Here is a 14709-nt window from a genome sequence, read left to right as displayed (position 1 = left end):
TGCAGTGTGGAAGTTCCAACCCTCATGGGTCCAAGTTTAGAGGGAGCTCATGGGTCCCAAGGCAAGGCTCACACGAGGGGGGCAGAACTTAAGTCTAAGAAGATAGTGCAAGTGCAGAAACAGAGGAATAAAGGAGAGGGGTAAAGGGTGGCAGGGAAACAGTTACAGAGTTGACAACTTCATACAAAAAGGGGTTTAGGGGTTGGGAATTGCAAAGAGCCTATGCATTTAGGCATGAGTCAATTCTAGGCATGCACAGAAACAGGGGTGCTGTCATGCATGTTAATCAAATAGAACACACACATATAATGGTAACATAGAGGTAATGATCCTAGGAGGACCAAGTTTGAGTCATGTTCATCAATATTCGATGTTGTCATGCCCCAAATCACCCATAAGCATCAAACAGATTGGGGTAGGTATTTAGGATTCATACTGCACTGATTCAGAACAAGGGAAAAGAAAATACAACATGCTAAATAAAGATACTGAAATAGATACAAGCAGCAGGCAGACTAGATTGCAAAAAAAAACATTAAGTAACCAAGTTGTTGTTGATGCTGAAAACTTAATTAGAACATACCAGTTTAAAGAAGCAAAATATAGTAAAGAAAAGCTGCATGACTTTGAAATATAGCTTAGGCTTTCAAACAGGTCACAGTGCAAGTAGTAAAGCAAGAGAGAGTGTTTTTAGTGTAAGTGTGAGTTTTTTGAATCAAAAGTGTTCGTGTGTCTGTGGTAATGAGAGAGCAAGGTACTTATAGTTTGAAAACAGGTAGAAAATAAGGCAAGAATCATAGTTTAACAGTAATTATGGAATTATGTGCTAATTGAAATCAAATCAGTATAAGTACTTCCTTTAATTAAGGAGTTAACTTTAAATGGTAACATGCAGCCAAATATTGCAAACATGCATAATATACTAATCTACATTTTGAATATAGCTAAATAAATTATTGGAGCTGCATTAACTAATCTATAAATTTATAAAGTCCAGTCCAACTTATTACAATAAATCGGAATACAATAGCAATTTTATAGCAATAAACAGACTTTTCGCATTACTATTCGACTAAAATACAGCTTTCTTTAAAAAAATGTTCTAAGTGACAGTCTAATCTACTGCTGCTTTAACTTCGAACAAGCTAGGACTGCTCATGACTTTACCAGCAGAGTCCCTTTCCTGTAATGCACTGATTGCTTCAATGACCAAAATAAGAATCTAGGCACCATTAAGGGGTGAATCTGACCATTAAAGGGTCAAATTCATTTCCTTTAGTGTTATTATTAAAGGTGAATCTTGAACACAGTTTTATAAGTATATAGACACACTGATTCAGCAATCAAACATTAACATATACAGCACAATATTTCGGATTTCATGATCAAATTCAGCAGCCATTTAAAGTAACATTAAGACAGGGTTTGTAGACATTAATCAACCCTAAGTTCACAAAGTCATGGTTTCTAAAACTAATAGCAAAGTTCAGCCAAACAAAACAAGTTTCAAACATAAATTTTGAACTCAAAATTAGTTCTATTTAAGATGGATATTGTTACATACCTTGAAGTTGAAAAATACAGCAGAAAAATGACCAAATAAAGGTCAATAAACCAAGCTTTAGTAAGCTTAATAGCAGCAGAAACAAACAGCAGAAACAAGCGGCTGAAACCAAATGAAACTAAGCAACCAAACCCAGCAATATCACAACATCCAAACTCAAGCCATTGTGCAACTCAAAAGCCAAGAAATTTCAGAGGAAAAATTTGTTCTAACTTGGGTCCAAATCAGCAAAGAAATTGATCAGCTATCAATGAAACAGTAGCTGATCTTTTAGTGTTTTCTAGGTTTCTGAAAAATTGATGTGTTTCTTAGAGCCTTTGGTGCAGAAAAATGATGGTGAATCTGTGTCATGAGTGAAAGAAAAGGTACTACTTATAGGCCTAAGAGGCCATGTGCTGAAAACCAAATCAGGGAAAATTCCCTTCAGCCTGAAAAAAAGCATCTTTTTTAACCACCTGGGACAGCTGGCTGTCCCTTATTGGCTAAGCATTTTTGTACTAACCAAATGGGGACAGCTGCCCTAGGTTCTAGAAACTTCTTGTACTAGCCTTATCTAAAAACTTGTTTCATACCCTTCCCAGACCCCTTAAGTTTTTTCGTTTGTTCACTTAAACCCCCTAAGAGTTTTAACAAATACAAACTAAGACAAACAACACCAGAATCTGAATTAAAGGCAAGAAAGATCAAATGAACAAATCCTGATTCAATTTAAACTTCTAACTAGACCTAAATTATTTTAGCAATTAACAGAAATCAGAAACGACATAGAACAGGAACATTTGCACCTAACGTGAATCCAGAATTGATCAATAAACCAATTTCTAAGAATTGAACCTATTGAACCAGACTAATAGCATTATCAGGGAATCAAACAACAAGAAACAACAGGCTAAACAAATATTAATGAACCCCAAACGACGAACTGACCAATCAATGACTGTGATAAAAATGCCTAACTAATGAACCCTAAACTACTGATTAGTCTCAATGGTTAAAGGCAGGAGTAAACAAAAATAAGAACCTAAATCATGCAACTAAAAACAGAACAACCATACGAAGAACCAATCAAAGGAAAGAAAATGGTCAAGAAAAGAAACCAAACAAGAAGTTACCTATACTATTGTAATGAACCAGTTGGACTCGGAGAACCTGGCCGGTCACTGCCGATGGACCACAATCTGGCAGGATTTTGGAAATGAACCAAAATCAACATCAATCGGTCGTTCTTGTCAAGAACGATCGACCAATGTAAGTTTTGGATCAAAACTCTGAAGAAACACCGGCGGAACAAAAAGGGCAAAAATTAGGATTTTGGAAATTTCTCAGATCTGAAATTCAAGGGATTTGGGTGATTTTATGGTGAAATGGACTGGAGATATGAGGTGAGGGGGAGGTGGTGGTTGTTTGGTGAAGTTTTGGAGGTTATTGGAGGTCGACCGCCGTCGTAGGCGATTTCCGACGGCGGTTTAGGGTGGAGGTGAGAGAAAGGGTGAGAGAGGTGAGAGAGACGGAGAGTGAGGAGCTTTGGGGGGTAGGGGGTCTATTTCAGACAGTTATATAGTAAAGGGGAGGTCAGTTCCCATCCGTTCGATCAAACAAGATCAACGGATGGGATTCAATAGCCATGGAACGACGTCGTTTTGGGTATAAACGGGGCGGACCGGGTAAGGAATTTTGGGCCTGGGTTTGGGTGATTTGGGAACGGGCTTAGGCATAAAATGGCCCAAATTCTGAATTTAAAACCCCCTTTTCAATTAAACCCTTATTTCATTTTTTCTTTTTGTTTATCTTTTTCTTTTTTTATTTAAAAACCTAAATTAAATTCCTAAATTAATCTAAATTGTAAAACTAACCAATTGCCTAAAAATTATAAAAATTTCTTGATCCTAAATCAAAAAAGAAAAATCGATAATCTAACAATTGAAAGGTAAAAATGTAAAATGGGCCATTTTATGATTTTCATTTTTAATAACACAAATGATTAACTAATTAATCCTAAAAATATAAAAACACAACCTAAATGCAATGCATGGTATTTTTTGACATTTTTCATGGTTTTAATAAAAATCAAACGTGCACAAAAATGCAAACAATTAATAAAATCCTACAAAATGGCAAATAATTGGAAAAAATCTATTTTCTTGAATTTTATAGGGGTAATTCGTATAGGGCAAAAATCACGTGCTCACAGCTACCTCTCTTTGCTCGGAAACACGAAGAGTTTTCGTGTAAAGATAAAGTGAGCGGATACGAGCGATTTTTGCCCGTTTGAATACTCCGTGGGAAGCATTTTTGAAAGATCTGACCGAACCTTGCTTCCGAGCTTGCCTATATATCCTTGGGTATAAAGGAATCAGGTCAGTGTAGTTCGGGAAGTTTTGGTAGCTGGGACTACCAGGAAGCTGTGATTTCACTGCTGCTGCTGCTACTGCTTGCTGAACTCCTTATTACACCAAGACAAAATAAAAGAAGCTAGGCTAAACTATGATCTATGAATTACAAGAATCCTATCTACATATCTTTGAACTTGATCTTGCGGCTTCTGCGGCTCTGTTGTGCATCTTGAGTTTTTGACTCGTACTCTCAAGGCGAGCTTCTTTTGTTGCTGACTTGAACTGCATTCTGAAGTGAATTCCCTTGTTTTCCAAGTGGGCGCCTGATTGCCAAAACTTGAACTGCCTTCCTTTGAAACTTGAACTGTTTTCCCCTGACACTTGAACTGTTTTCCCTTGTTCTCCAGATGGGCGCCTGACTGCCGAAACTTGAACTGTCTTCCTTCGAAACTTGAACTGCTTTCCCTTATTATCCAGGTGGGCGCCTGGCTGCCGAAACTTGAACTGTCTTCCTTTGAAACTTGAACTGCTTTCCCTTGAAACTTGAACTATTTTCCCTTGTTCTCCAGGTGGGCGCCTGATTGCTGAAACTTGAACTGTCTTCCCTTGTTCTCCAGGTGGGCGCCTGACTGCCGAAACTTGAACTGTCTTCCTTTGAAACTGCTTTCCCTTGAAACTTGAACTGTTTTCCCTTGTTCTCCAGGTGGGCGCCTGATTTGCCTGAAAAAAAACTTTTTCGAACTGTCTTCCCTTGTTCTCAGGTGGGCGCCTGATTGCCGAAACTTGAACTGTCTTCCTTTGAAACTTGAACCTGCTTTCCCTTCGAACTTGTGAACTGCTCTCGCCTTGAAACTTGAGTTGTTTTCCCTTGTTCTCCAGGTGGGCGCCTGATTACACCAAAACAGACAAAATAAAAGAAATTTTTCCGCCCCAGTTTGATATTGGGAACAATTTGTGAGTGTTAACCGACTCTTGTTATCAAAATAAGTTCTAAGCTAAATTCCCTTATCCTGAAAATTTCAAACCAAGTCTCATCTTCAAAAATGAAAACTTAAATGCTGAATTATATTTCCCAAAAGAAAAACTCTCATGAGACCTTGTCACTTGCGAGTGTCTCGAAACTTACTAAATCCCGTTATCCGGGAGAGTACTGAAAACTTACGGCCAAGCATGTCTGGCACCTGCTTCCTTCACGGAGGGTTTCTCCGGAACAAACAAAATTTCCTGCCCCTGTTCCAATCAAAGAAAAATCTTATCAGTTTGAAAATGCGGTGGTTAGTTTGCGGCATTCTTGCTGAGGGTGGCCTTTCCACTGTCGTACTTTGTGCTGCTCATCTGCATCCAACCGACAAGGAATTGTTTCACCTTCTGATTGAACCTTAACCACGAAACCCTGAATGCCTGAGTGCCCTATACTCAACCTGCTGTTTTAGCATTTCTGTCTTTCCAACTTGAATCTCTGCATTTCTCCCCACAATTCACGAAACCACTTGATTTCCTGAAACTCGGCTAACACCTCATTTTTCATTGTGCATCATGCTATTTCTGGCATGTTGTGGCCGCATTTCGCTTTGTGCAATTGGAAGTTGGTAATAAGATTTGCAATCCCTTCTTGTTTGCTTAGCAAAGCTAACATTGGAAAAAGCCTTAGAGACAGTAGACCCCAAAAGGAGATGAAATGCAATGACTTCGAGAGTATGAATAAAGAAGAAGATTCAAAATAGGAAGACTATTTGAGGAAGAAAAAGGAAAAAGGACTTATCTAAGTGAGGCTGCTGGCATCAATGATCATGACATGTATTTTGGATTAATCAGCCTAGTCCATTTAGTCAATCACCTTTCAGACCTCACACTTTATGCCTGGGGTCCCCATGATCCAATTCCCTTGCAAAGTTAACAACCTCATTCGGCTTGCGGCGCCCTGAAGGCTTTTCACCAGCAAACCTCTCTCATTTGTTCATCTCTCAACTCACCATCGCCTTACGGTGTCCGTGAGAGTTTTCACCGATAAGACTCTCTCATTTTAATTTCTCTCAGCTTTTCGTCGCCTTACGGTGCCCGTGAGGGTTTTTCACCGATAAGACTCTCTCATTTATTCATTTTACCCTACGTAGAACGGAGTGTTGCCCCTGACATGAATCATACCTCTAACTTGCCTGACCTGGCATCCCTCGAAGATTGATTGGAAGGTCTTTCTTTGGACCGTAATGTGGGCTTTTGGATAGGTTTAGAAAGAAAGGATATCTTAAAGGCTCAAAACAACTTGAATGGGCTTAGAATTACAACTTTTGGAATCAGATCTTTTACAAAACCGCAACTTCTGCCCTAGTCTCTTTGCTTGGGGGCTTTTGAATTTTTATTTTGATGGGACCGAACCATGAGCCTGCCTACGTATCCTTAAAAGGAATCAGGTCGAACGTAGTTCATGTCATAGGAGTTGCTTTGTTTTTGTACTTTTCTCTTTTTCTTTTCTTCTTTCTCTCTCTTTTTTTCTTTTTTTTCTCTTTATTCTCTTTGTCTCTTCTCTCTTCTCTTTTTTTTCATTTTCTCTCTCTATATATATATATATATATATATATATATATATATATATATATATATATATATATATATATATATATTCTGTATCTGTACTTCTATACTTTGCTTCTGATTCCAAAGGAGGGGTATGAAAGAAAATAAAAGCTCAAAAGGGGTAACAAAGGATAAAGTGTTTAGATAGCAGAACAAAATGCCTTCGTCATTCCAATCTTCAAAACATGCCAAGTACAAACAACACAATTTAAACCAAGAAATCATACATAATATCTTTTGACTGCATCAGAATTGATAGCCATATCTATACACTTGCCTTCTACATCTGTTAAATACAAAGCACCGTTGGACAACACTCTTGTTACCACGAACGGCCCCTGCCAATTTGGGGCAAACTTGCCTTTTGCTTCAGCCTGGTGTGGAAGGATGCGTTTCAATACTTGCTGACCCACTTCAAATTTTCAAGGACGCACCTTCTTGTTTTATGCTCTTGCCATTCTCCTTTGATACAACTGGCTGTGACATACTGCCGCCGGTCTTTTCTCATCGATCAGACTTAATTGTTCCAATCGGGTTTTGACCCACTCATCATCATCAATCTCTGCTTCAGCAACAATTCGAAGGGATGGAATCTCAACCTCCACGGGTATCACTGCTTCAGTACCATATACCAACAAATAAGGAGTTGCACCTACTGAAGTGCAAACAGTAGTGAGATAACCCAGCAAAGCAAAAGGCAACATTTCATGCCATTGCCTAGAACCTTGCACCATCTTTCGAAGTATCTTCTTTATGTTCTTGTTGGCCGCCTCAACCGCTCCATTTGCCTTGGGGCGATACGGAGTGGAATTTCGATGCATAATCTTGAACTCCTGACATACTTCTTTCATCAAATGGCTATTAAGATTGGCACCATTGTCCGTGATGATTACCTTTGGAATTCCGAACCGACAAATGATGTTCGAGTAAAAAAAGTCAACCACTGCTTTCTTGGTCACAGATTTGAAAGTCATAGCTTCAACCCACTTAGTGAAATAATCGATGGCCACCAGAATGAACTTGTGCCCATTAGATGCTGCTTGCTCAATTGGTCCGATGACATCCATGCCCCAAGCAACAAAGGGCCAAGGTGCGGACATTGTATGCAATTCAGACGGGGGAGAATGGATCAAATCACCATGCACCTGGCATTGATGACACTTACGCACAAAGCTGATGCAATCTCGTTCCATGGTGAGCCAATAATAACCTGCTCGAAGAATTTTCTTTGCCAGAACATACCCACTCATATGCGGCCCGCAAACTCCGGAATGCACTTCGGTCATGATAGTCGTGGCTTGTCTAGCATCTATGCATCTCAACAATCCAAGATCTGGAGTTCTTTTGTACAAAACTCCTCCACTTAAGAAAAATCCACTTGCCAAACGTCGAATTGTTCTCTTTTGATCTCCCGTGGCCTGTATCGAATATACCCCCGACTTGATGTACTCCATGATATCGTGGAACCAAGGTTCACCATCAAGTTCTTCTTCCACAATGTTATAGTAAGCATGCTGATCACGGACCTGAATATGCAAAGGGTCAATATAAGCCTTACCTGGATGATGTAACATCGACGCTAGAGTAGCCAAGGCGTCAGCAACCTCATTATGGATCCTAGGGATATGCCTGAACTCCACTGATCTGAACCGCTGACAAAGATCCTGCGGACATTGTCGATATGTGAGCTTCAAATCTCGAGTCTCCCATTCTCCCTGAATCTGGTGCACCAACAGATCTGAATCTCCCAAAACCAGCACTTCTTGGACTCACATGTCCATAGCTAACCTTAAACCCAAAGTGCATGCTTCGTACTCAGCCATGTTGTTGGTACAATAGAAACGAAGCTGGGCTGTGACAGGGTAGTGGTGCCCCGTTTCAGAAATGAGCACAGCTCCTATCCCAACACCTTTTATGTTAGCGGACCCTTCAAAGTAGAGTTTCCAACCGGGCTTTTCACCCTGCTCGACCTCATCAATATGCATTACCTCTTCATTAGGAAAGTAGGTCTTTAAAGGTTCATATTCTTCATCCACCGAGTTTTTGGCCAAGTGATCGGCCAAAGCTTGGGCTTTCATCGCCGTCCGAGTCACATAGACGATGTCAAACTCTGTGAGCAAAATCGGCCACTTTGCGAGTCTTCCTGTGGGCATAGGCTTCTGAAAGATATACTTTAAAGGATCCAGGCGAGATATGAGGTAAGTAGTGTAGGATGATAGATAATGCTTCAACTTCTGTGCTACCCAAGTCAGGGCGCAACATGTCCTTTCAAGGGGAGTATACTTAACCTCATAGGATGTGAACTTCTTGCTGAGATAATAGATGGCCTGCTCTTTCCTGCTAGTAATGTCATGTTGACCCAACACACAACCAAATGAATTATCCAGGACTGTCAAATAAAGAATCAAAGGTCTCCCGGGTTCCGGCGGGACCAACACAGGTGAGTTTGACAAATACTCCTTGATCTTATCGAATGCTTCCTGGCACTCATCAGTCCATTTGACCGCAGCATCCTTCTTTAGCAACTTAAAGATGGGCTCACAAGTGGTGGTGAGTTGAGCAATAAACCTGCTGATGTAGTTCAACCTCCCTAGCAGACTCATCACCTCAATCTTGTTCTTTGGCGGTGGTAATTCCTGGATGGCCTTAATCTTTGACGGATCCAACTCAATGCCTCGCCGGCTGACTATGAACCCTAACAGTTTTCCCGACGGAACAACATATGCACACTTTGCGGGGTTGAGCTTAAGATTGTACCTGCGGAGCCTCTGGAAGAACTTTCTCAGGTCTCTGACGTGGTCGGACTGCTTTCTGGACTTTATGATCACATCATCCACGTAAACCTCGATCTCCTTGTGTATCATGTCATGGAATATGGTGGTCATTGCCCTCGTTTAAGTTGCCCCAGCATTTTTCAAACTAAATGGCATGACCCGATAGCAATATATTCCCCACGGTGTGATGAATGCCGTCTTTTCCGCATCTTCCTCATCCATTAAGATCTGATGATATCCCGCATAGCAATCCACAAAAGACCCAATCTCATGCTTGGCACAATTATCAATCAAAATGTGGATATTTGGCAATGCGAAGTGTAGACATGTGATTTTTGACCCTCCCCAAGATTTTTTATATTTTAGCATGTAAATATTTAATTTAGGCCTAATATAGCTATTTCAACTAATTTTTACTCTTTTACTTTATTTTATTACAAGAAAACCAAAATTACAAAAAAATAGTTTCATTAATGTTTTGTAGTCATTTTAATCTTGAAAAAATACCCAAAATAGTTTTGTTTTAACGGTCAGTCTTATTTTAATAGTTATTTTACTTAAGTAGGATTAATTAATAAATGAGGTCGTATATTTAGTCTCGTTCGCGGAGAAAGAATAAAATTTAGGCTCAAACGACCCATTTTTAGGCCTAATTTTCGGATCCAACCCATAATTCCCAAACCCATAATTCCTAGGCCCATACCCCTTAGTCTAAAAAAACCCTACAAATACCTAGACTCTACAATTGGGGGGACCTAAAAAAAACGCCTAAAAAGATCTAAAAAAGAAAGGCAGGAAAAAGCAAACCTAGAACCCTAGGCATTAAAATCCGCCGTTTCCATGATTTTGGAGAAGAAAGAAACAAGCCTAGGAGACCTTTAATGAGCGTTACACCCATCAGACCCTTCTTCTCCAAAAGAGACTCTAAGACCTAAGGGACAAAAGACCCTTCTTCTCCAAAACCTGGAAAAAGCAGCCATTTCCATATGGCTTTGGCTTAAGAAAAACAGATCCAGCCAAACGCCTCTTCACCTTCTTCGTTGACACAAAACTAACAGACCTAAGGGGACCCTAAGCTATAGCCGTTTTGGACACAAAAATGAGGAAGCGGCTATTTTCGATGGTTGTTTCTTAACCAAAAACGACCAGCAGTCCTAGAAGCTGTAGCAGCAGCCATGAACACAAACATAGCAGCTGGACAAGACCTAGACCCACAAGAATGGTCAGCCGCTGCTAGCCTCTAACCCGCCGGAAAAACTCCAGCAGCCGGCGATAATTTTGTGACATTACAGCTATTGCCATTTTCGTTTTCTCCCAGTTCGCTGCGTGAGTTTCGCAGGTTTGAGTCTCTTAAGGAGCTCGTTTGTTAAGTCTGTCCGAAGCTCCGCTCGTTTGTTGCTTGTTCCGTTCGAGTTGCCGGCGAGGTTTCCGATCTGAGATAGTGAGCTTTCCGGCGGTTCTTCGCTTCATGTCGAGTTTTCCATTTTCGTTTTGGACTGTTGGCTAATTTCTTTGTCGATTGGTTTGGAGTTCTCAACGAAATAAAGAACATCCCTCAAGTAAGGAATTAGAGCTTATTTTTGTTAAGCAGCATCAATCTCATTTTATACGTGAATTGCTTTATTTTATGTTACCATGTAGATGTTTGCTTTCCAGTATTGTCTCTTGAACTGAAAATACCATTGCTTTTACTAGTTTGCAAGTTTTAATTTCCAATCTTTGTAGTTTGGATCATGATAAGTTTGCTGCAGTAGGATTTTTTAATTATGTGATAGTATTCGACGCTATTTGAGATGAGGAAGTATGCTTTTCTTCTGTTGTTTTACAAGTAATTCATACCGTGAGTATTCTTCTGCGTACGCATTTAATCTATCACCGTGATTGTGTACACGTTCGCGTGACATAATTACGATTCTAAAAACCAATTCGGAGTATGCGTTCGTGCAACTTCGACCAAACTTTCTCGTAAGAATAAATTTGTTATTAACATAGTCCGCTTTAATTAAATATAGTTCTTTAAAAAATAGACCGAGGTGTGCCATCTTAGTTAAAATCGCTCATGGCCCTCACATTAATTTTATAACTTAGATACTAAAAAAAAAAGGGGGGTGTCCGTAGTTGCTTTAGGCGCGCTTAATATATCGTTGTGATTGTGGACACGTTCGGGTGACATGATTACGATTTCTAAAAACAAAATCGGAGTATGCGTTCGCGCGACTTCGGTCAAACTTTCTTAATAATAATAAAGCGTTACTAATTGTGGACACGTTCGCGTGACATGATTTTTGACGCGCCAAACAAATGGGTACACGTACGCGTGACCCGTTTCAAGATAATTCTCTTAATTAAAAAGCGGTGAAAGGTAAATGCACATAGGTTCTAAAATCAGTAATTAAACAATTTGATTAAGCCAAGTAGGATCAAAGCGACCATGCTAGAACCACGGAACTCGGGAGTGCCTAACACCTTCTCCCGGGTTAACAGAATTTCTTACCGGGATTTCTGTGTTCGCAGACCGTGAATAGAGTCAAATCTTTCCTCAATTCGGGATTCTAAACCTGTGACTTGGGAAACCATCAATTATCCCAAGTGGCAACTCTGATATTAAACAATAATCCCGTTTCGATTGTCACTTTAATTGGAAAAAACTCCTTTATACCCCTTCCGGAGGGGGGGGGGTAGTAAAAAGGAGGTGTGAGAGGAAGTTATCCTTTGGACTTGCTTTGTTGAGGTCGCGGTAATCAACACATACTCTGATCTTACCATCTTTCTTTGGCACAGGCACAACATTAGCTAACCATGTGGGATACTGCGTGACTCGAATGACCTTTGCATCAAGCTGCTTTGTGACTTCTTCTTTGATCTTCACACTCATGTCGGTCTTAAACTTCCTTAATTTATGCTTTACGGGAGGGAAAGCTGGATCAGTTGGCAATTTGTGGATCACCAAGTCGGTACTCAAGCCCGGCATGTCATCATACGACCATGCAAAAATATCCTTATATTCAAAAAATGCTTTGATTATTTCTTCCCTGATTTGTGGTTCAAGATGGACACTTATCTTGGTTTCTCTGACATTATCTGGATCTCCTAAATTGATTGCTTCGGTTTCATTCAAATTAGGCTTGGGTTTTTCTTCAAAATGATTTAGTTCTTTACTGATTTCCTCAAATGCCTCATCCTCATCATATTCTGTTTCATCATCACACTCTATTTCTTGGATTATTATTTCAGAATAAGATTGGATTTTAAGACTTGACCGAAGATTCCTCATGCATGTCATGTCATTGAAACCAGCATAAAAAGAACTGTACAAGGAAGAAAAGAAAACAAAAATAAAAACTATCAGGAATGATGGAAAAGGGAAATTGCATTTCATTAAAAATAAAGGATAGAAGGGTTTGTACATCAAAAAAGCGAAAAATAAAAATCTGGGTTACAACCCTGGAATAACCCAGATAGAAAGGAAAACAAAGCAAACTACCAAAACTCCTTCCGAGTAGGGAGAGGAGTAGCCTTCCAATTGTTAAGCTTTACTTTCGGCCCGACGAACTGCACATCCGCTTTGCTGGAACCTTCTCCAATTTCTACCATGTTCACATCATCAAACAACCTCTGGAACCTTTCAATTAACTCCTCATCAATGTCAACCACAGGATTTGGAACTGCTGACACTGGGCGTTTCACGGCACCGGGTTTGACAAAGGACCTGGAGAGACGAGGGATAGGCTTCGGAAGTGCCCACGCCTTCTGTTTCGACCTTTTAGCCCTTTTCACGTCTTCCGCTGTGGGTTTGAATCCTAGACCAAACGTACCCAAATTCTTAGGCAGAGACACTGGCTGCACGATACCTTGTAATGAAGCGCCCAGGCTTTTGCCTAGCACAAAACCATTCTTCAGCATTTCAGACGCCACCATGATAGATACGGAGGCTAACTTTGGTCCCGGAATGCACTTCCCTTCTGGAACCTTCTCAACTGGCACTGTTTTAGAAACTTGGTAGACCCAAGGCCCTTGATCATCTTCGGCCTCAATAAACGGGATGGAGGCATCATTGTAAGCAACCAGGCTTTCATCACTATGCACGATAATCTCCTGTCTGTCCCATTCGAACTTGACCATCTGGTGCAAAGAGGACGGGACTGCTTTGGCAGCATGTATCCAGGGCCGACCTAACAGCAAATTGTAAGAGACAGACACATCCAGTACCTGGAACTCCATGGTAAATTCGACCGACCCTATTGTCAGTTCGAGCACAATATCGCCAACAGAATCTTTTCCTCCTCCGTCAAAACCTCGGACACATATACTGTTCTTGTGGACCCTTTCAGTATCAATTTACAACTTGTGCAGAGTGGAGAGAGGGCAAATGTTCGCACTGGAACCATTATCCACCAACACCCTAGTGACCACAGAATCTTCACATTTCACTGTAAGATAGAGAGCTTTGTTGTGTCCGGTACCCTCCACAGGCAACTCGTCATCAGAGAAGGTGACCCTATTCACCTCAAATATCTTGTTGGCAATCTTCTCCAAATGGTTCACTGTGATTTTGTCGGGGACATGAGCTTCGTTCAGAATTTTCATCAGGGCCTGGCGATGCTCATCTGAATGGATCAACAATGATAGCAAGGAAATCTGAGCAGGAGTCTTTCTCAACTGTTCCACGATGGAGTAATCTTGTACCTTCATTTTTCTTAAAAACTCCTCCGCCTCTTCTTCAGTGACTGGTTTCTTTACTAGAACTGGATTGTCTCTAAGTGCTTTAGCTTTCCTTAACTCTTCCGGGGCAAAGCATCTCCCTGAACGAGTTAATCCCTGGGCCGCATTAACTTCTTCTTTCACTTCCTTCCCCTTATAGGTCACTATCACCCGCTCATAGTTCCATGGGATAGCCTTGGTGTTGATTACCGGTAGCTGGGTTACAGGCTTGATGATGACAGGGTCTGTGCGGGCACCCTCTACAATTATGATAGGCTTGTTCGCCAACCCTGGCACGATCACCTTTGACTTTTCTTGCTTTGCTACAACATCTCTTGGGGATCTCTTCTCAATTACCACAGATGGCTTATCATTTGGCATGCTCAACTTGTCTGCTAATCCTTCAGCTATCGACGAGGTGGCTTTCGTGACAACTGCACCCTTGACTGGCTTAACCTCACTAGACCGGATCATCATGACGGATTGTGAAGGCTTCTTGGGCTCTCCATCCTTGTGTGCTATCTCGATCATGTTTGTTTCATCAAGGGCTAGCAACGGGTTCTGTTGACGTTGGGTGCTTCCGGAGTTTGGACCACAATCTGGTTTGTGTCGATGAGCTCTTGGATGGTGTTTTTCAAGTGCCAGCACTTTTCAGTATCATGCCCGGGAGCACCAGAACAATATGCACAGCTGAGGGAGTAATCAAGATTCCTTGAAGACGGGTTTGGCAACTTTGACTCAGTTGGCCTCAGCACATCCAACT

General features: G+C 40.8%; 1 pseudogene; it reads right to left on the bottom strand.

The window, feature by feature from the left end:
* LOC109231447 lies at positions 6693 to 14477 on the bottom strand (annotated as a pseudogene).

Source organism: Nicotiana attenuata, chromosome 8 (assembly GCF_001879085.1).
Source record: "Nicotiana attenuata strain UT chromosome 8, NIATTr2, whole genome shotgun sequence".
Lineage (NCBI taxonomy): Eukaryota > Viridiplantae > Streptophyta > Magnoliopsida > Solanales > Solanaceae > Nicotiana > Nicotiana attenuata.
The sequence above is the reverse complement of the archived record's forward strand: the minus strand, read 5'-3'. Positions and strand labels throughout refer to the sequence as shown.